We start from the raw sequence: 14576 nt of genomic DNA, 5'->3' as shown, positions 1-14576 counted from the left end.
TTATGGTTTGTTTATAAGATTTGGGGAATGTTAATCAAGTAGTCCACTACTGTAACAAATCATATACGCACAAATTCATTTTTATGTTAGCTACATATGATTTTATTATTCCTCTTTGTCCTTCTGGCCCTATATATTTGACACATTTCATGCTCTTCTTTATCTGAGATAAAGTTCTGATCCCTAAATCCTGAGCATTTATGTCTTGTAGAGGCCAATTTGGATGCCAAGGTTCTGATGAAATAATTGTCGCATCTGTACCTGCGTCTATCAGACTTTCTATGACAATGTCATTTATTCATATTTTTAATTTGGTCTTTGTTAATTTATAGAAGTTTGACAATATACTTACTTTATGATTTCTCCTGAATTTTTTGTTCTCTCTTCTATAGCTCTTCTATTATCCAAAGCAGTATGGTCTCTCACAACAGGCATTAGGTTTTTGAATTGCTCTGGGAATGAATTTCCTCTATGATGGCAGGAAATTACTGAAACATATTTGTTACAGGGGCCTGCAAGAGGCCCTTCACAGAGTTTCCTGACAGCAAAGGATTACCTAGACTATTTCTTAATGACCTTCATTCATTAGTCCAATATCTGCCTTTGCCATACCTACTGCATAATCCAGAAGGTAGGGACATTCTGAATAGATTATGCTTAGAAAACATTGTTTCTAGGAATGCCCTATTTATGATTTCTTTTAAGGTGACCTTGGTTGCTACAACTGAAACACATGACATTTCAATTTTTCTTCAAACCTCTGGAAATCACCTCTCCTATTTAAGTATCATCATGGTCATAGGATTCAATTTTAATTTTATCTTTGATCTATTCCCCAAAGGTTCTGACATTGCCTTTACCAGCCTAATTATCCATTTGCATTGAGAGTTAGCATTTTCAAAAGCCTGAAATTCAATTATTATTTATCTAGCTTCTGAATTTGGTATCATTCTATTTATTGCTGAAGTCAATCTTTGTAAGGGCTTCCTTTGGACCCTGTATAACTTTAGTAAGTGACTTAATTTCTTTCCTATTTCTCCAGTTCTGTCCCAAACATTCACAGCTGCTGCATGGCATAAATCCAGGATGTGGCCATAATATACAGATTGCCTTTCTATAGTACCATATTCTCTTTCTCCAAGAACTAGATATTGGAAATTTCCATGCTCCATTGTTCAATAATCTTTGCCTCTTTTCTGAACCAGGGACTCCATTGTAATTGTGAACCAGGCTGTTTCTAAAACACCTTTAACTAATTCTCTCCAGTCTTTAGGAATAATCCTATTACAAACTGACTACAAGTTTAACATTTACTTCATAGAAGGTGAATGCATGCCATATGAGGCTACTGCTTCATTGACTCTTCTTAAATATAATGGGACAGAATCCTGTTAGCTATAACAGAGCCTCTACAATTGACAATTACTGTAAGGCTACTGGATATATTAAGTTTGGTTGTTTGAAAACCTTAGACTGTTCCTCTCTAACCTTATAATGCAATGCTCTAATTTGTTCTTCATTAAATTCCTCTGTCTGGTTTTGAATGTCTCTGTGGTCTGTTTTATGAAGTTTTTCTAAGGACTATATCTTAGCACTCAAATGAACCAACTTTTAGTGATGAAGCAAAAATGATAATGCTGATAATGTTTACAATTGACATTACATAAGTCCAATTTAAATTAGTTACCCTTTCATTTAATTGTTTTGCAAACTGTTTAGCATATCATAAAGTGACCCAAATTCCTCCATTTTAATTGTTTTTCCCATTTTTTAATGTGGGAAAAACTCTCTTAAATAATTCATCCCTTTAAGAATTCTCAATTGTCTTACTAAATCTGCTGATAATGTTGAGGCTTATTGCTTCTGCATAGAACAGTAAAAGCCTGACTGGATTTCAAGGCACCAACCTAGTTTGTGAGCAGCCTGAGAAGGGAGTTTAGGAAGAACTGCCAGGAGAGGAAAAAGAAAAACCTCACCAATAGGGTTGTGATTCTGACTGCTTATAGCTTTTTGGCTTATGCCAATGGCCATAAAGCCACAGATAAATGTTTTTGTGAATTTGTACCCCAATCATTGGGTGCCAAATTTAGAATGAATAATAAAAACCCAGACACAGCTCAACCTGAAGATAAGAAAAGCAGAACAGTCAAGCCACTAGTGAGATCTAGCCTTGACCAATGCTCAGAAAAAACAAATGGGAGATGTAACAGTGCTCTCCACCAACTTCAGACTCCACTTACACTGAGTTTGTCTCTTCCCCTTTACATTTCTGTCCCTGCCCAGCCATATCACTCCTGACTCCACCTCCCTAGTGATGGGATTAAAGGCATGTGATCTCAAGTGCTGGTATCACCTTTGTGTGAGCTCTGTTTCTCAGACAGATTCAATCTTGTGTAGCCCAGGGTAGCCTTGAACTCACAGAGATCTGTCTGCCTCTGTCTCCTGAGTCCTGGGATTAAAGGAGTGTGCTACCACTCCCTGATCTGTATCAATGACTTGTATGGATCTTTGCCCTCTGATCTTCATGCAAGCTTTATTTATTAAAACACAAATAATATACCACTATACCTTCTAAAGTTTCCAGATTCTCCCCAAAGTAAAACCACCAGTATTCACAAGTCTTTGAAATTTGACTCTTTGGGTAGGGGACATTTTGTATTTAAACTTTAAGAACAGAGTAATACTGGTGGCTTGCATAATGAAGCTGTGGTTGACAAATCTGTGTATATCCCTTTCAGGCCCATGTCATTTTTAGAAATTACTGTTAAAATTATTAATTGATATGCAATATACAGGATATAGAGTAAAGTCAATATATCTATGCAGGTATAATGATTTTATCAACTTAATTGACAGAGCCATCCCTTCAAACATGTATTACTACTTTGTGTTGGGAATATTAAGAATCTTCTATGCTACCTATTTTGAAATGTGCAATTAAGTATTTTCATCAATAGCTTTCCTATCCTGCTACAGAACATTATCAGTTATTTCTCCTTTCTAACTGCAACTCCATAGATATCTCCCAGAGATTTTGTATAAGATGGAGGAAAAATTAAGTATCCAGAGCCCCACATTGTACCCCACCAAACCATAAATAAGTTAAACCCATCGATTAACACATGCCTGATCTTCATTTTTGAAAGACTGTTTAATGTGTGGAAGAAATATTGCTAGTCATCCCAGAGTTTTTCATCTGCCCGGGAGGTGGAGCGAGTGTGTGAGGACTAATGCAGCGATGCCAGGTTTGCCGAGCAGTGTGATCAGTCCTGGGACTCTGTGAAGGGAGCAGGAGATTCGAGCTCCAAGATTCAGTTCCAGTTGGCATACACGCCAGCATGAACCTGCTCTTTAGCTTCCTGTCTTATCTCACCCATCTGGGTTCTTTGTCAAGATGCTTTTGTTGTTGTTTCCCTGCTCTTAGTTTAACTTTCTTGTTTTTAGCTTTAAGTCACTTTTTCATGTCTTCCCTGTGTTCAGCCAGGACTGACCTCTGAGCTCTGTTTGGCACATAGCATATACAGAGAGTCCATTCTGTATGGGCCCTGCTCCAGGACATTTGTGTGGCTTTCAATACTTGACCCAGTCCTTCCAGACAGTGTGGTCACTTGGAATGTGTGGAAGAAAAGGGATTTTATCAACTTCTTTGAAGGTTTTGCCAGACATGGATGGATTTTCAGGTGATGGAAATGGCCTTGGAAAACATAGAACAGAGGTGTACGTTTGGGGTGTGCTGAGTAGTTAGGTAGTGTAGGCAGTCCTTCTGTCTATGTGTTGCTTTCATTGGTTGAATAAAGAAACTGCCTTGGCCTTTTGATAGGGAAGAACTTAAGTAGGTGGAAAAGACAGAACTGAATTCTGGGAGAAAGAAATCATGTGTTCTAGATATTTCATGTAAGTGGAACATACACTCTTTGTTCTTTGATGTCTTTCAATTCACTTACTATTCTATTTTCAAGGATCTCTATGTGATGGGTTAAATTAGAGCTGAATTTATTTGTATAGATAGATAACATTCCATTAATGTCTCTGTTTTTTCCCATTTACCTGTTCTTGGACAATTGGGCATCTGGTTTGTTTTTGTTATTGTAATGGCTACAAGCATAGAAGTAAGTTCTAAATTGCTACACTTAGTGTTTGGGGTATTTATTGGGGCTAGACTTCCTAGTCAATTTACGAATGCCATTTTCAAGTGTTTGGTTCTACTACTTTCCACAGCAACCATACCATGTTACAATATAACCAATAGAGTAGACATGGTCCAATTTCCTGACATTGTCAGCACTTGGTATTTTCCATTTGTTTATTATTCTCAATCACTGCAGTTTTGAAATGATATTGTGATTGTAACTGACCTTTCTGGAATGATGGAGGATGTATAATATCTTTTCATGTGCACACTGACTATTTGTATATCTTCTTTATAGAAATGTCTAGTCAAGACTTGCTTATTTTCTAGAGACACTCAGATTTAAAAATAAAAAATGTTTCATATTTACAGGAGGGGTAGATACATTCCCCATATACCCTATCCATGTGCAGCCTTCCTTGTTATTAGGATCCCTTCAAAGTGGAGCATTTGTTACAGCTAAGCTGGCACATCACTGTCATCTAAGCCCATTATGCATGGGGACCGTATAAAGTGAATATTGGTGTTGATACTGCAGCACTCCTGGGTTTGGAATATGTATACTAACATGCATCACACTTCTTCACTGTCCTAAAAATCCCCTTTGGCTTATTCATCCCCCTTTCTCCTATAACCTCTAGAAATAAAAGATGTTTTTATTGGCTTTATAGCATTGCCTTTTCTAGAATGCCATGTGTCAGAATCATGCAGTAAGTAGACCTTTCTGATTGGTGGCTTTTTTCACTGAGCAACAGTTTTACCCTTCCTCTGCCTCTTTCAATGCACCACAGCTCATGGCTTTTTATTATTGAATACATACCACTGTCTGAATGCACCAGAGATTATGTGTCCATACTTACTGGGGAACATCTTACTTTCTCCCAGTTTTTGACAACTATAGATATCTGAGCACAGGGTTTTGTGAGAATACATGTTTCAAAGGCCTTTGGGCAAAGATCCAGAAGCACGAATGCTGGCTTATATGCTTAGCCTTACAGGAAACTAGCTAACTTCCCAAGCAGTTGTGCTACTGTGTTTTTAGCAGTATGAATAGGTGGTGTTGCTGCTTGCCCCTACCAGATCTGCATGGATTTTGGTCATTGCATTGGCACTGTGCATCCATATGTATATCAATGTGCTTTTCTCTAAGGAAATGTGATGGAGATCCTCTTTTTCTTTATTTGCCATGTGAGTATCTTCTTAAGAGAGGTGTTCCTAGTCTTTGGTCCATTTCCTAATCTTGCTGTTACTGCTAACTTTTAAGTATTCTTTGTGTATTTTGGGTAACAGTCCACTAACAGGTCCTTTTTTGTTTTTTGGTTTTTGTTTTGTTTTGTTTTGTTTTTGGCCAGCAGTTTAATCTTTTGTTCTCTTGACAGTGTCTTTCACAGAACAGAACAATTTAATTCTAGTAGAGGTCAGTGTATCAATTGTTTCTTTCATAGGCAGTGCCTTTGCTATCATAGAATACTATCACCAAACACAAGAATCACGTAGATTTTCTTGCATGCTATTTTCTATGTAATTTTATAGTTTTCCATTTTGTAATTAAATGTGTAATCTATTTTTATTAGTTTTAAATCTAAATAATCTATTGTGTTATTGTATTAGGGATGCCGCCCACTGGCAGAGAACTTGACTGCTTTGCAGAAGGCTCTGGGTTCGATGCCCAGAATTATATAAAAAAATTGTAACTGATTCATAAAATTTGGTCATATTAATGGTGTATCATGTAATATTTTAATACATTGACCTTATTAAGGTAGAGCATAAATTCCTATATCTAGATTATTTTATCTTTTTTTTTTCATATAACCCAGGTTGGACTCAATATACAGCAAGATTGGTCTTGAATCCTGCCTCCATCTCCTGAGTTCTGGAATTACTTGTTAATGCAACAGATGGCACAACGGTTTTCTTCTTCTCTGATTTTTCTCTTTCCTCTTCTTTTTTTCTCCCCTTTCCCTTCATTTCCTTTTCTTTCACTTGTTTGTACTGTTCTCATGATTGGATCTCAATGGGCAAACAATTTATCACTAAATTATAGCTCCCATTTTTTATGTAAATCCCAAGTTCTATTATTATTTCTTAAAAACTGACTTTGCACAAATGGCCTGCCATTTTTCTTTATCTCAGATCACTGGCTGTACTGATGTTGTCTCTGTTTCTGGGCATTCTGCTGCACTCTGTTAATTTATTTGCGCATTCTTTTGCCTGTGTCACACTATCTGAACTACTGTTGCTTTGTAAGAAATCTCTCACTTTTGGTCATTTCCTTCACACAAAATTAAGTCTGAGTTGTTTGTCACTTATATACATTTTAGAATAAGTTTGATCAGTGCCAACTAAATAATTTTCTAGTAAATACATCAAAATTATGCAGTAAGTAGAAGACAGAAGACATGTTGAGGAACATGTCTCTCGATACATGAACACGAAATATCATTCCATTTATTTTGAGAGCTTTTTTCAGAGTTTTGAAGATTTCTGTTTGTGTTTCATTTTTGAGGAGCATATATAGATTACAATAATATGCTACTTCATTAATAATATAGAAGAGGCTGGGCAGTGGTAGAGCACGCCTTTAATCCCAGCACTCAGGAGGCAGAGGCAGGCAGATCTCTGTGAGTGCAGCCTGGTCTAGAAGAGCTAGTTCCAGGATAGGCTTTAAAGCTACAGATGAAACTCTGTCTCAAAAAAAAAAAACCCACTACACATATATGAAATTAACTTTCACTTGTTAATCTGAAATCTTGTTATAACTGATTGTTAATTCCAGGGACCTCTTTTATTATAAATGGTCATGCTGTCTATTAAAGAAAAAATGTATCATTTCTTCTGCCCAAATCTGTATTCCTTCTAATTTTCTTTCCTGACTTAATTCATTAGCTTATACTTCCACTGTTTACAAAAGGAACATCTTTACCATGTTCGTGATATTAGTGAGTTTCCTGTTTTTCACTATTAAGTTGATGCTGTAGGGGCTTTGAGGGGAAAGTCAAATAGCTTTTTTTTTTTCAATTATTTGAGGAAGTTCCCTCAATTTTTAGTTTGCTGAACATTGCTTTTGATGGGTGCTGCCTTTTGTTTAAAAAATGATTCATAAGTATGAATTGTTTATTTTATTTTAATTGCTGGTGTCGTGAATTTTTTTTTAATTTTGAACCAGATTTGCACACCTGGTACAAAACCTACTTAGTAATGGTGTAGGGTTCTTTTTTTCATTGTTAAATGATTTAACATTTTATTGATAAGCATTGCATCTATGTTCATTACTGACCTTGAAGCTCACTAATGTAGCTGGAATAGCTGGCCAGCAAATTTCAGGTATCCATATGTCTTAATTGCCCCAATTCTTGTGCTAGGTAATACTGACCTCATAAATATATTGCGAAGTATTCCCTCTGATTCTATCTGCTGAATTATTATTATAGAGAATTTTCAAGATATATTTCTTAAATGTTGAGTAAAATTATCTATTGACCTGTCTGGAACCACTGCTTTTTATTTTGGCAGGTTATTAACTATGGACTCAGTTTCTATTCTGGATATAGATATTCACAGGTTGTCTGTTCCTTTTGTGTAGGTTTTAGCAGAGTGTATTTTTTTTCAAGGCATTGGTGTATTTCATCTAAGCTATCAAGTTTGTAGGCATGGAATTTTTCATTAAATTTCTTTGCTAGTCTTCTAATATTTGTGAGATAGTTATTTCCTCTCTTTTATTTTTGAGCCTAGATAAAGGCTTAACTCCCCCCAAAGAATCAGATTTTGCTATTGGAATTTCCTACTGATTTCATATTTTCAATTTAATTGAGTCCTGATCCAATATTTATTATTTTTTCTGCTCACTTTTGATTAGTTTCTCTTTCTCTAGCCCCCTAAAATAGTAACATAGTTAATTTGATTTCTATTGTGAGTATGGGATATGTGTGCATGCATGTGTTTGAGTGTGTGCCCAGGTGTATGTATACACACCCATGCTTTTGTACATTTGTGTGAAATCCAGAGATTAACATGTCTTCCTCAGTAACTTTCTACCTAGTTTTTTGAGACAGTATTCTTTACTAGACATGAAGTTCATAAATACAGCAACACTGGCTACCCACAAGATGTGGAAATTTTGTTTCTGCTCCCAGTGCTTGGGTTACTGATGTGTACAACCACACCAGGTCTTAAAGTAGGTGCTAGAGAGCTGAGCTCAATAATTCACATTTGTGCAACACTTTATTGAACCATCTCCTCATCCCTTGATTTAAGATTTTTTTGCATTTATTAATTTAATAATACTAACTTTACATTGAATTCCTTTTCTTACTCAACTTTACTGTTTTTTTTTTTCATTTTTCTGAAAAGTATTTTATCTAGAGAGAAGTACATTGCTTAATCTCCAACTATTTAGGGACTTTCCTGGTAGCTTCCCCCCTTGTTTGTAGGTTAATTACATCATAGCCTGAGAGAAAACATTGTATAGCTCTTAACTTTAAAATTTATTAATGTGTATTTTATGAATATAACATGCCTGTCTTTGTGACTATTCCACATGAGAATAAAACAATGTGCCTTGTACTGTTAGATAAAGTTCTCTTTAGAAGTTGATGGCTGACACTGAATTCACATTCATGATTTTCTGCCAATTGGATCTATTTCTTTTTTTCCTTTTTGTTCCAACTCTTTTTTAAAATTAATTATTTTAAAAAGCTATCTTTTCTCATTTTATATCTAATCCCAGTTCCTACTCCCTCTCCTCCTCCTGCTCCCTCCAAATTCCTCCCCACTCCCCCACCATCTACTCCTCAGAGAGGATAAGGCTTCCCATGGGAAGTCAACAAAGTCTAGCACATTGTTTTGAATCAGGACCAAGTCTTCCCACTATATCTAGACTGAACAAGGTATCCCTCCAAAGGAATGGGTTCCAAAAGCCAGTACAATCAGTAGTTATAAACCCTGGTCTCACTTCTAGTGTCCCCACAGTCTGCCCCAGCCATACAACTGTCACCCACATTTATAGGGCCTAGCTTGATCTTATGCTGATGTGGGATTCCCCTCTGTATGCTGTGAATTTCATTGGTTAAGAAAGAAACTGGCTTAGGCCTGTGATAGGGTAGAGTTGAACTGAGCAGGGGAAACTAAACTGAATGCTTGGAGAAAAAAGGCGAAGTTTAGAAAAGCCATGGAGCCGCCACCAGAGACAGATATGCTGGAACCTTGCCAGTAGGCCACGAGCCTCATGAAAAAATATAAAATAATAGAAATGGGTCAAATTAAGATGTAAAAGCTAGCCAATAAGACATTAGAGATAATAGGCCAAGCAGTGATTTAATTAATATAGTTTCTGTGTGTTTTTTTGGAAGTCTGGGCACCCAGTAAATGAACAAGCCTCCTTCTAAAAACAATTTGGCATGCCAGCATCACCAACTGAAATCCACTTAAAATCTGAGAGAGTTTGGGAGGGAATTCTAGACACAAAAATCAACCAAACAAACAAAACAAAAACAAAAATACAGAGTTAAGCATGTCTTAACGCCAAGTCTCCTTTAAGAGAGGTTTTCCTGTTTCCCCAAGTTCCCCCCATCCTCCACTTCTCACAGGATGATTGGGATAAAGGAAGGTTGGATAGCGGAGCAGGGAAGCACAATTCTTACTTAAGGGAGCCACCTTAGGGTTGGCAAGAGACTTGAACCTAGAGTGGCTCCCAGGAGCCCAAGATGATGTCCCCAGTTAGTTCCTCAGGCAGCTGAGGATAGGGAACCTGAAATGACCCTATCCTATAGAAATACTGACGAATATCTTGCATATCACCATAGAACCTTCATCTGGTGATGGATGGAGATAGAGACAGAGACCCACACTGGAGCATCGGACTGAGCTCCCAAGGTCCCAATGAGGAGCAGAAAGAGGGAGAACATGAGCAAGGTGCACCCACCCATTGAGACAGTGGGGGCTGATCTAGTGGGAGCTCACCAAGGCCAGCTGGACTGTGACTGAAAAAGCATGGGATAAAACCGGACTCTCTGAACATGGCGGACAATGAGGGCTGATGAGAAGCCAAGGACAATGGCACGGGGTTTTGATCCTACTTCATGTTCTGGCTTTGTGGGAGCCTAGCCAGTTTGGATGTTCACCTTCCTAGACATGGACAGAGGGGGGAGGACCTTGGACTTTCCACAGGGCAAGGAACCCTACTGCTCTTTGGACTGGAGAGGGAGGGTGGGAGGAGTGGGGGGAGGGGGTGAAGGGTTGGAGGAGGGGGAGGGAAATGGGAGGCTGGGAGGAGGCGGAAACTTTTTTTTCTCAAAAAAATAAAAAATAAATAAAATATCTGTTAAAAACTAAAAAAAAAAAACAGTGCAGTAGGAAAAAAAAAAGAGGTTTTCCTGATTCAGTAGTAGCAGAAAAAAAAGTTGCACAGTTTTAAAACAGCGGCTTTCTTGGCCATGGTGCCAGCTCTAACTCTGGCTCTTTCAGGAGGTCAAGCATTTAAATGGGGTTTGTGACCAGCATGCTGCAAGGTACTTGGTAGAAGCATGGGCCAACTGGTTATCATCATTGAGGTGGTGAAGACGGCTCCTACCCAGCAGTCTCAGGCACTAACGGACTTCTGCCGTGTTGGACTGAGCAAGCAGGCAGGGACATATTACCTCTAGCAATGATGCTGCATAGGTTTTTAAGAAGAACTTAGGATTTTAAGAAATTGTCCTGGTCAGAAAAGGATTACAGATACACAATAAAGACAAATTCAGTTCGAAAAGACATCTAAATGGGTCACAGTGTTGGATAAATGTACTTAGGCTTAGGAGAGAGAAGAAAATGAATATAGACACTTATAAAAATAAGTAATTTTTTTTAAAGTAAAGTCTTTAAAGAAACAGCATACAGACAGTCATTGATTAAAAGGAGTAAAAAAAATAAGCCACATAAACATGGAATATGCACAGAGCATCTGGATTATGTATGTTATTGTGCTTTCTTTGAATTTTTGACTGTGAAGAAACTAAGTACAAAGAGACATTTCATTGTATAGGCTCCTAAGCTAAATCAACATATGTGTTTTAAAGATATCTTGATTTAAAAATTTGAGTTTAAGGATATGTTGCTTTGGAAAAAAGGTTCTTCTTTTGTTTCCACAGAAGATGAGAACCCGTGGATTTCTTCCATACTAATGTGGTTTGATAGACCAAGATCCCCTGAAAGGTCACCTTGAACACCCCTCAAAAAAATTTTGCTCAACAAAAAGCAGGAAGCAGTTTGGAAAGAACTATGCTCAAATTCCCTAAGTGATTGTTAATAAATGTTTGTTTACATTTAAAGAGGGATATATTATAGAGATTTTCATTGGTATGGATCTTGGTTTATTGTTACAAAACTTAAGATCAATTTATATATATATATATATACATACATACATATACATATATATATTTCTGCTCTTGATTAGGGTATTATGTTTGTCCAGCTCATTTCATAATGTAATGTATAATTAAGAAATATAGCTTAATAGAGAGTCATCTATAATAGCCAAGCTTGTAATCATGTTAATTAGGTTATTTAGATGTACAGAAATATATTTCAGATAGATAGGTATTCTTCAACCACTTCAAAGAACTATAAAATATGGCATTTACAATGTGTTAAGAACTTAAGACTTTTCATGACAATGAAACTGAATCTGTTCCTGGCAGCAGCAAGCTACTTCAAGAGAATGATGGGCTTCAACGAGGCTCCTTATGGAGTTTGCTAGCCATTTGGGCAAGAACTACTCTTGTCTGGACTGCCTGATGAACTGGAAATGGAGGACCCACGGAGAAATGACTGCTGAACTTGCCTAAACATGAGACAATCCTTCGGGGTTCCTGCTTCATGAAAGAGTCTGCCAGACCTTCTGCAGGACACAGAAGAAAGTGACCAACACACTGCCAATAGAGGCAGAACTGTCTTTGAAATTTCCTGCTTTGTAGAAAAGTTTGCTAGATACTATCGCCCTGTAGGCTGAAGATGGATGCCCTCAGCGGTACAGAACTTTGGGTGACTGTCCAGGCAGCAAAATGTCTCTGTCAATTCTAAAGTTTTGGAAGTTGCTTACAATGTATTTCCTGTTTACTTAAGTAATATTACATCCTTCTGGAGTCTGATGGAGTTGAAAAATAGATAGAAAATAGTTATGGTTTTTGTTAATTATGATAAAAGATAAAATAGATATAAATATTGTAACTATAATTCTTGATAACGGTTTTGTTATATATATAATTTTACTATGTTAAATTTAAAACCTTTCTTTTTAAACAGAAAAGGGGAGGTGATGTGAATATTATTGATTAATAAAAAAACTGTCTCAGGCTTGTGAAAAGGTAGAGTAGAGTTAGGTGCTGAATGCTGGAAGAAGGAAGGCGGAGTTTAGAAAAACCTTGGAGCCTAGAAAAACCTTGGAGCCACTGCCAGAAACAGACATGCCAGAACCTTGCTGGTAGGCCATGAGCCTCGTGGTAAAATATAAAATAATGGAAATGGGTCAAATTAAGATATAAAAGCTAACCAATAAGAAGTTAGAGATAATAGGCCAGCCAGTGATTTAATTAATATCATTTCTATGTTAGGGAGTCTGGGTTGCCAGAAACAAACAAGCCTCTCCTACAACACTACACTGTTTCCCTTGCTGTCAGGCCAGAATAGGTGCACTCCTGTTAGCTCAGGTAAGCTATTTCAGTGAGTAACACATCATTGTCTTGACCTCATATTATTGCTCCTCCTTCTCTTTATCTGGACTTTGAGTGCTCAGCCCAGTGTTCTAACAGGTAGGTGTTAAAGTCTACACCACTAAAGGTAAGACATGCAATAACCCTAGCTAGAGAGTTCTAAGTGTTCCTGTGGAGGGAACAGTTGTATACAGCCCTCAGGTACAGATGAGAAGGACGATTTACTTGATAATTCTTTCACTGGGTCTCAGAACCTCCTCAGTGGACTTCACAGCTGTTTTCAGTGTTTTAATTCCCACACACCACATGGATAGACAGATGGACAGGTGTGTTGTATGAGGTACTGAGATTGGCATTTTCTCTCCTTAGAGTCACAGAGGCTTGAGCTCTAATAAATGCCCAGTGGGTTTGATCTGGTTGACTGGTTTCCTCTGAGAACATTCTGGTGTTTTTCAAAACAGTGGATTTTTTTTTCCTGCCAGTCGCTGTCAGAAGCCATATTTTCTATGAGAAACTGATCATAACCCCTGGAGGTTAAGCTCCCCCATAGCTTGTCCACCTCCTCCAGGAGTCTTTGAATCAGATTTTTTGACACTAAGGTTCAGAGGATTAATCGGTGATGACTGACCAGTTTCAGGAGAGGTTCCTGCTTGGAAGAGGTTTTTCTGGTAAGTCATGAGTCTCTGTTGGCCACTGTCTGTCTCTCCAGTTTCTGGGACAGGGGTATGTCAGTGACATCACGTTCTTTGTGGAATTAAAAAAAAAAAAAAAACAAGAAAACTTTTTTCTCAGTTACTGAGTTTTGCTTTTGAACCATTCTTGGGACAAAACAGTGACTCACAAGCTCTTTATGTGGTAAAGGGGAAATGGAATTCCCTCTGCTATCTTATATTTGATTTGTGAAAGTACTAAGAATTGATCATAGGTCTTCATAACAGGTGACTGCAGCATAGCTGAGCTTCAGCCCCAGCCTCCTCTGCTAATCTTTTCATTACATTCTTTGTGCTACTGCGAGTGAAGAAGACTTATATTCTGAATGTATTATCAAATATTGCTCTTATAACTTTCCAGTATTCTCTATCGTTCAGTAGGTTTCCTTTTCACTTTTTTAATGTAAGAAATAAATAATTTTTAATAAAACTTGGTCTTTCTGTTTTATCCTGAGTTCCATAACTTTTTGTATTTTTGATATTACATCTAAGACTCTATTACCAAATGCAAACTCATAAAAAAGTACCCCGAGATTTTCTTAACCCCTTTGTTTTATTCAATTTTCACAATGATAGTCATCTTCAAAGTATGATTTTATTAAATCATCACAACAAATCTATGTGGTATTTCTGTCCCCTTTTTTTGATAATGGCATTCAAGCTCAAATAGTAATTTTCCCAAGACTGTAGAAGAATTAAATTGATAGAGCAAATACTTGAGCTGTTGCTTCCAAATTGCTGATAGATATAACTGGGGACAGGATAGTTTTCAGGACCGAGATAAATTCACAAGGTTTTCAGGGGTTCTCCAAGTCAAAAGTTATCCTAGAGAGTCATCCAACAATCTCACACACTTTGTTCTCATGAATAACTATGAAGGTTTCACTAATAACAAATATTTGAATGGTGCTTGTGAGTGTGGAGAAGGCTCATAACTGCACATATGTCAGCAGACAGTGCTGGGAAGTGGTTAAACAACCTAACATTTGAATCTTTTACAAGGTTAAGAGAACTATGAAGAACAGTGTACTGAAACTGTCAACTTAA

The sequence above is a fragment of the Alexandromys fortis genome, unplaced genomic scaffold (assembly GCF_014885135.2).
Source record: "Alexandromys fortis isolate MF-2015 unplaced genomic scaffold, M_Fortis_MF-2015_v1.1 scaffold_52, whole genome shotgun sequence".
Taxonomy (NCBI): Eukaryota; Metazoa; Chordata; class Mammalia; order Rodentia; family Cricetidae; genus Alexandromys; species Alexandromys fortis.
Note: the sequence above shows the minus strand (reverse complement) of the source record.